The sequence below is a fragment of the Ricinus communis genome, chromosome 9 (assembly GCF_019578655.1).
Source record: "Ricinus communis isolate WT05 ecotype wild-type chromosome 9, ASM1957865v1, whole genome shotgun sequence".
Taxonomy (NCBI): domain Eukaryota; kingdom Viridiplantae; phylum Streptophyta; class Magnoliopsida; order Malpighiales; family Euphorbiaceae; genus Ricinus; species Ricinus communis.
This window is the reverse complement of record NC_063264.1, coordinates 12,676,502-12,684,815: the sequence shown is the minus strand read 5'-3', so window position 1 is coordinate 12,684,815 and position 8,314 is coordinate 12,676,502. Positions and strand designations below refer to the sequence as shown.

The 8,314-nt window shown below is 37.9% G+C and overlaps 1 non-coding gene across 1 annotated transcript; it reads right to left on the bottom strand.

Moving 5' to 3' along the window:
* Window positions 1-984: 984 nt before the first annotated feature.
* Window positions 985-1,090, bottom strand: LOC112534827. Its single transcript, XR_003079077.2, has one exon. It is a non-coding gene; the product is annotated as a small nucleolar RNA R71 (small nucleolar RNA).
* Window positions 1,091-8,314: the final 7,224 nt, after the last annotated feature.

Here is an 8,314-nt window from a genome sequence, read left to right as displayed (position 1 = left end):
AGGCTCCCTTTTGGGTTTGTTTCTCTCTTTGTAACTGTCTTTTGATTGTCCGTTGTTCTTTATTTACTTATTTGCACTCATAACCATTAGCTGGTACGTTAGAACTTTCACACCCTATTTCAGACTAGATAACATAACAACAGTAGTAACTCTAGGTTCACCCGATCTCCAGGGATACGACCTTAATACTCACTAGTGCTAGGGCTGTCAGTCCAGGTTCACGCCTTAGGTGTAGGTTGCATAAAGAGCCCATCAAGTTTTTGGCGCCGTTGCCGGGGAACACAGTAACGGTGAACTAGAGTGAATTATTTTTATGTTAATTTAGTCATTATTTGTTTATTCATTTATTCTTTATTTATTTTTTATTTTTTTTATTTTTTTATTATTTATTATTTATTATTATATAGTTTTTGTTGATTGGTGGTTGTGTGGACTTTCGGTTTCAGGTAGTTTATGACCAGGAGCTCAAACTCGAATCTTATAGAGCCTCTATCTGATCCAGAAGGATCCCTCAGACTCTTAAGGAAGAGGTTGCAATTAGAAGATGAGGAGATTGAGGTTGAGGTACCTGTGGATAGACTAGACACGATGGAAAACCATGACCCCCAGGCCAAGGACGATCAGAGGACGATGTACGAGTTTGCTCGACCATCTTTAGATGGGACGAAAATGAGTATAGTCAGACCTACTGTAGCGGCCAATAATTTTGAGATAAAGGCCAATGTTATCCAGATGATCCAGCAAAGCGTGCAATTTGGAGGATTGCCCAGTGAGGATCCCAATGCACATATCTCCAACTTTTTGGAGATTTGTGACACATTGAAGATAAATGGAACAACCGATGATGCCATTAGGCTGAGATTGTTTCCATTTTCCTTGAGGGACAGAGCAAAGAGATGGCTGCAATCTCTTCCACAATGATCACTACCGGAAGGCGCTATCGAAAAAATTTTATATAAGTATTTTCCTCCCGCTAAAACTGCTAAACTTAGAAATGACATATCTTCTTTTGTGCAGTTTGATGATGAAAGCATGTCGATGCATGGGAGAGATTTAAAGATCTTTTGAGATGCCGCCCACATCACGGATTGCCGGTGTGGATGCTGGTTCGACCTTCTACCGGGTTGAACCCGCAATGAGGCGATGGTGGATGCCGCAGTGGGGCGCTAAATAGTAAGACGCCCGGCGGGCTCGGGAACCCGATAGAGGAAATGGCCATGAACAACTATCGTTGGCAATCCTCTAGGAGCCGACCGGAAAAGGCGAGTGGTCAACTAAGTGGACTCTACAGCAACCTTGGCAGCTCAAGTGGAGCTTCTAGCCAAAAAGATCGACCAACTCCAGATGCCGGTTCATGCAGCGAATGTTGGCAATGAGTTTTGTGGTGGCCCGCATTACAGTGCGAACTGTATTACGGGAGGTATGTTTGCTTCATCCTCTACTACTTTTCCATCTAATTCTGCTATGTCTTCTGATGTTGAACAGGTTGATCATATGGGGAATGCCCCAAGGCAGCAGAATGATCCTTACAGGAATACATACAACCCTGGGTGGCGCAATCATCCCAACTTCAGTTGGAGGAACAATAACGCTTAAGGTCCACCTAGTTTTCAGAGACTTCATCAGCAGCCGCAGCAACATTCAACTGGGCCTGCATAAGCTCCTCCTCTACCAGAAAAGAAGTCAAATTTAGAGGAGCTTATGATGAAGTTTATGACATCTACGGAGATGAGGTTCCAGCAAACTGATAGTGCACTTAGGAACCAGCAGGCCTCGATTCAGAACTTGGAGACCCAGATTGGCCAAATCTCTAAGATGTTGTCTGAGAGGCAGCAAGGAGCACTCTCGAGCACCACTGAGTCTAACCCGAGGGAGCACGTGAACGCCATCACTTTGCGTTCAGGTAAGTTAGTTTCAGCTCCTTCTAAGCCTATTTTTGATGACGCCACTATTGATGTGCAGGTTAAGGCAAGCAGTAAGGTTAGGGAACTTGAGGGACAAAAGGTGAAATCAATTCCAGTCAGGGAATATCAACCTAAGATTCCTTATCCTGCTAGAGCTAAACAAGCAGAGGCGAAAGAGCAGTTCAGTAAGTTTTTAGATATTTTTAGACAACTTTATATTAACTTGCCTTTTATTGATGCATTGGAGCAGATGCCAAAGTCTGCTAAGTTCTTAAAGGACATACTTAGCAAAAAAGGAAGTTGGAGGAGGTCGCCTATGTTCGGCCTTAATGAGGAGTGCTCGGTGGTGTTTGAGCAAGTTGCCGGAGAAACGTCACGATCCAGGAGTTTCACTATTCCCCGCACTTTAGGTAATTTATGTGTTGATGATGCATTAGCTGATTTAGGGGCTAGCATAAATGTCATGCCCACTAGTTTGTTCAATAAGCTAGGTTTGGGGAGGTAAAATCCACTAGGATGTGCATTCAATTACTGACCGTTAAGCTTCATAGGGAATTGTGGAAAATGTGCTAGTTAAGGTAGATAAGTTCATATTCCCTGTGGACTTTGTGGTTTTGGATATGGACAATGAGCATGGTGTACCATTAATTTTGGGGAGACCTTTCCTTGCCACGGTAGAGCTAAAATAGGACGTATTTGAGGGGAAGTTAGAACTTAATGTAGGCGACTGTGTCACTTTTAGTTTACCCTCATTTGATAGTTCTTCCACCGACCATGTTCATGCCATTTGTTGTATTGATGGAATTGATCTTGCATGTAATACACAACCACAAGATGTACAAATGGATGATGCTATACATGTTTCTTTCCCTACTAGTATGTGTTATTCATCTGAAAAAAATAACTTGTATCAATATGAGACTCTGTGCTATGATAGATCCGAGAAGGGTAGTTGCAAGTTTGTTTTTGACAGGTCACTTAGCCGGAATTCGGAGTGGATGAATGGACATCCCAAATCGGTCCAGAGAGCACCTCCTTGGTATCTACTGCACACATCGGACCTTTTCATTGCGCTTATATGCCTCGAGCCCCAACTTACATTGAGCCTACCTTCTTAATTTGCCCGCGATGCAAGAATGCTGATCCAGAGTCCAGCTAGACAACTCGAACAAAAAGAAGCGCCTTCGGGAGGCATTCCAGAATCTATTTTTGCTTTCTGAATTTTTGGACATTTTTTATTTTATTTTATGTAGTCATTTGCAGTTAGATATTTCAGTCTTTTTTTAGTAAGTTTGATTTTGAGGAGATGCTATCTTATTGAACCTTTTACTAGATGTTGCTTAGAATGTGTTTATTCTTGAATTTTGCAAGAGTTAGCCTAATTGATGCTCGTACGTAATTTTGAGGACTAACATATTTTGAAGTGTTAAAGTACACACCAAGGGTAGTATCTAGTAGACTTTCTAGTTTTATCTCTTTTTGTTGTCTTGTTTTTCTCTTAGTTTTCTAATTTCTTTTATGGACTCCCATAATTAGCTTCATTTTATGTATTTTATTCCTTTTATTTTGGAGTGCCTACCTTGTTCACACTGAGGACAGTGTTTTTCACAAGTGTGGGGTAGGTACCGTAGATTTGTGCAGGTACTAATTTTATCTTTGCTGTTTTTATCTTGTTTTAATATCCCTTATTGATTGAGTCCATTCATTATTACTGTCCTTATCTTGAGTTTTGTTTTAATCGAGTAGTTAATGATTTTCTCCTTTGAATGGATTCCTTTATAGCTTTTATTGAACCTTGTTGGAAGAAGGCAATGAACGAATCTCTTAATTACAATCCAGCCAGGTAAAACTGGTATTTTTCCTTAAATTCTTCCGTTTTACTTTATCTTAGATATAGAACACTGTTAATATTGTTGCTTATTATTGTGATTGACTGTTTAAACTTTGGTTTGAGAATTCATGCATTTTTAACCCACTCAAATGGTGAGATTTTGAGCCAATTGGTGCATCACTATTATGCGCCCTTTTCTTTCATTAGTGAGCATTGTACAGAATCTCTATTTCTAGAACTTGCTTTACGATATCTTTTGAGACTACATGAATTGTCAATAATAGTGAGATGATTTGGGCACTTAGGATTTACACAATTTGGCCAAAAAGCCTAACCCTATTTTTCCCTTAGTGAACCAATTTTGAGCCTTAGCCTTTCCTTTCGTGATAATAATAACAGTGACACTCATTTTATCACTTATATTCATTTGACCATTCTTTCTACCATTGTTGCTGGAAATTATGTAAGTTTATACTGCATTTTATTTTGGATCAATCTGCAATCATATATTGCACTAAGTTGCTAGATTTTTCATAGATGCTCCCTTCAATAAAAAAAAAAAAAAATTTGATATTCAGTCTTATTGTATGTGTCAATAACCAACAACCCCTACATAAGCTGTTGTAATATATATACATAGTAAATATATATTCAATAAAAAAAAGAGTATTAATTTAGTTCATTTTGAGCATCATCTTATTTTTAGAGCAACTTAGTGTTCATTTTGGTACAACACTTGATCCTTCGTTACTTTCTTGCATTACTTGCTTAACTTCCGGCAACTTGTAGCCTACTTTCCATATTTATACGTACCCTACCTTAACCCCATTACAACCTGGCTCAAGACCCTTTGATCATGATTATTGATTATTTTGTAGTAGTGGAGATTGGATCTATAAGCAAGCCTATGGTAAGCACTTTTTCTGTATTTTTGCGTTGAGAGCTTGGCGATCTTCTTTCACCTATATACACTTGTGTGTTTTGAGTGACATCTTGTGAGGCATGGTTCTCAATTTCTCAATTTAGATGGTTTATCATTTTAACTTTAGCAACTTTATTAAGTTTGTTCTCTCTCTTAAGGATTTAGTAATTTGGGGATTTTGGGAAAAATCATTATGGAGTTTTGAAATTTGTTTTCAGCTAACCTCCTGCAATGCATTTGATTGAGTTATTTGGTATCTGTTTGAGAAATGAGTTATTGATTGCTTGAGGACAAGCAAAAGTTTAAGTGTGGGGTAATTTGATAAGCATCACACTACACATGTTTTCGTGCCTGATTGTTTACATTTTTATGCATGATTATCCCGTTTTATGCTAGAATCACCTGTCTTTTGTTTCCTTTCTCGTTTCAGGTCATTTTCGAAGGACACCATCAATAATCAAGGGAAATACGTGTGATTACGGACCAAAATCCATCAAATTGGGTGAGAACTAGCATCCCGAGGGTTGAGCACGGCCTGGACTCCAGCCGTGCTGAATATTGAAGATCAAGACAAACTTTGGGAGCATTCAAGAGGCAACTAGGGTTTGAGATTTCGAATTTGCAAATTTAGGGTTTCTCATTCAGCTTGAAAGAGAAGGGTGTACATGCCTTTAATTTTCTTTTCCTTATTTTGTTCCCTAATTGCTTTAACCATGAACATGAGTAGCTAGATCTTTTGAACCCATTGGGGTTCACCTTTGTTGATGGATTATGCTTAATTATTAGTTTTATAATTGTCATTCTTGCAATCTTCTTGCTATTTAGTAATAAAAGTTTGATTCAGTTAATTTGAGACGTTGAAATAATTATTTATTAGGTTGTTTCTTGACATTGAGAAATTCTTGTTACAACTGGACATTGAATAGTAAGGACTGGTAGTTAACACTTAGAGATAAGGTTGATTTACTCGCCGGATTAAGAATTAATAACTCTTAATAGTTTTAAATCATACTTAATGCTAATCTGTAGTAATCCGATAGGAAGAGATTCCATTAGGTTAGTGCAGGTTTAGGAATCCGATAAACTCGAGAGAGGAACCGGGATTCAATTCAAGATTTAGGCACGGGTAAGCAAGATCTGCAATCCATAAAATCCATCTTTAGAATTCCATCACTTAGGCTCCCTTTTGGGTTTGTTTCTCTCTTTGTAATTGTCTTTTGATTGTCCGTTGTTCTTTATTTACTTATTTGCACTCAACCATTAGCTGGTACGTTAGAACTTTCACACCCTATTTCAGACTAGATAACATAGCAACAGTAGTAACTCTAGGTTCACCCGATCTCCAGGGATACGACCTTGATACTCACTAGTGCTAGGCTGCATCGGTAGGTTCACTGCCTTAGGTGTAGGTTGCATAAAGAGCCCATTAGTAGTGTTTAATCACTCAATGCATCAACTACTACCTTACTTACTATATGCCTGCTCTTAAATCCTACTCCTACCACTTATGGAGAGTCAACAACCATGTCAAGAGGTCTTTATAAAGGTTGTAATGAGGATTAGATAGGGGTAGGTAAATTTGGTTAGAGTTAAACCTATGGTGTTCTGCAATGAAATACATGACTTGCACACAAGCCACAATGATCATACGGGGTAAACAATGGACAGTAGTCTAAGGTGGGAAATAGGAATCAAGTCAAAATGTAAACTCCGAGAAGCAATTAAACAATTAGCTTACTTACTTTGTTTCTTTTCATCACCCTTCCCTCTTATTCTTCTTATTATATTTTTTTCTTCTTCTTCTTTTCTTTTTTCGTATGGGAAGAACATTCACATAATAGAGTGAATTTCTTTTGGATTGAAGAAAGCTGCTACAAGATTCCAACGCTATTCCCAAGATAAAAATTCCCAATAAAAATAACTCATATGCAAAATCATAACCCAAAGCAGAATAAAAATAAGTGGTAATAGAATATGATAAAAAAAATGGTGAAACAAGGGGTTATCTACAGAATCAATAAACAAATGAAGGCTATTTGGCTAGAATGAAAAACCTAAGTGCCTTTATCATACCAAAGTGTTAAACTATCCTTGTGGCCCTCATAAGCATTACCGCGCAAGTTCTAAAAGTAAAGACAATAATTCGCACTCTCAACAAGAAATAAATACAAGCATATAAAGTGTATGCTTACAATTTAGGCTCAATTTCTCACAAGTGTGCTTTTGAGTAGGTTCCAAACAAAACTCATCAAAACAGAATTAAATAAACCAAAGCAACTTAGTGCAAAACTTAAACTAATTATCTTACATTCTTCCGCAAAACTCAAGACTATCGGTTTTACCCGATCATATGGACATAAGCAGGATTTCAAAAGCAAGTCAATAGTAAGAGCATTGAAACAAAGTGAAAAATTTTCAAAAGTTTACAAAAAATTGCACAAAGAATAAACAAATAACTGAGATGGGATAAATGAAATGCGATATATACACTAGAAAAGGATCTGAATTTCATTTACAAAATAATAAAAACACAAAAATAAGTGTATATAAATATCACCACCCCACACTTGAAGGACACACTGTCCTCAGTATACAAAATATAAGAAATGAAAAAGGAAAAAGAACTAATACTGCCCTGACTATAGCTCCGGAGTGAAAAGAGGTGCATCAGCAGGTATATCAAGGCGCTGGCTGGTTTGTGGTGGAGGAGTGGCTGCTCTCTGAGGGTCGGAAGCAGTGTCACATACAGGAGCAAAAACCAACTGTAAAACCTAATCACCTAAGTTCACATAATTCAAACAAAAATTAATACCCAAAATGAAAAGAAAAAAAAAATTAAAACTAAAGAATTAAAACGAAAATAAAAGAAACAAGCTTCTTTAAAGTCATAAGCTGGACTTTATTCTTTTCTTTGAATCAGAAATGGAGCGCCCAATTCACACGCTCCCCCACATCCAGTGACCCTCCAAGGTAATGCTTGAACCTCTACCCATTAACCTTGAAATTTCCCTTTTCCGGATAATGCACTTCAACCGCACTATAAGGGAAGACTTGCGTCACTGTAAATGGCCCCGACCAATGACTCTTTAGCTTCCTTGGAAATATTGAAGACGAGAGTTAAATAACAACACACTATCTCTTACGTTAAGTTCCTTCAAATTTTTCAATCCCTTGTCATGCCATTGTTTGGTCTTCACCTTGTAGATTGTTGAATTTTCATAGGCTTGTTAACGCCACTCCTCTAGCTCATTTGCCACTGCCTTTATCTACCTGTGCTATCCAAATCAAAGTTAAACGATTTAAGTGCCCATAACGCTTTATGTTCTAGCTCCACAGGTAAATGACAACCTTTTCCATACACAAGCCTAAAGGGAGTGAACTCTGTAGAAGTCCTATAGGCAGTTCTAAATGCCCATAAAGCATCATCTGGCTTTGTAGTCCAATCTTTCCTACTGGTTCCTACAGTCTTCTCTAAAATGCGCTTAAGCCCCCTATTAGTAACCTCTACTTGCCCACTCATTTTTGGGTGATAAGGTGTGGAGAATCGTTAAGATACTCCATATCTTTTAAGCACTTTCTCAAGTTGAGAATTACAGAAATGGGTTCCCCTATCACTAATTAATGCTCGAGATGTTCCAAACCTAGAGAATAGTCTCT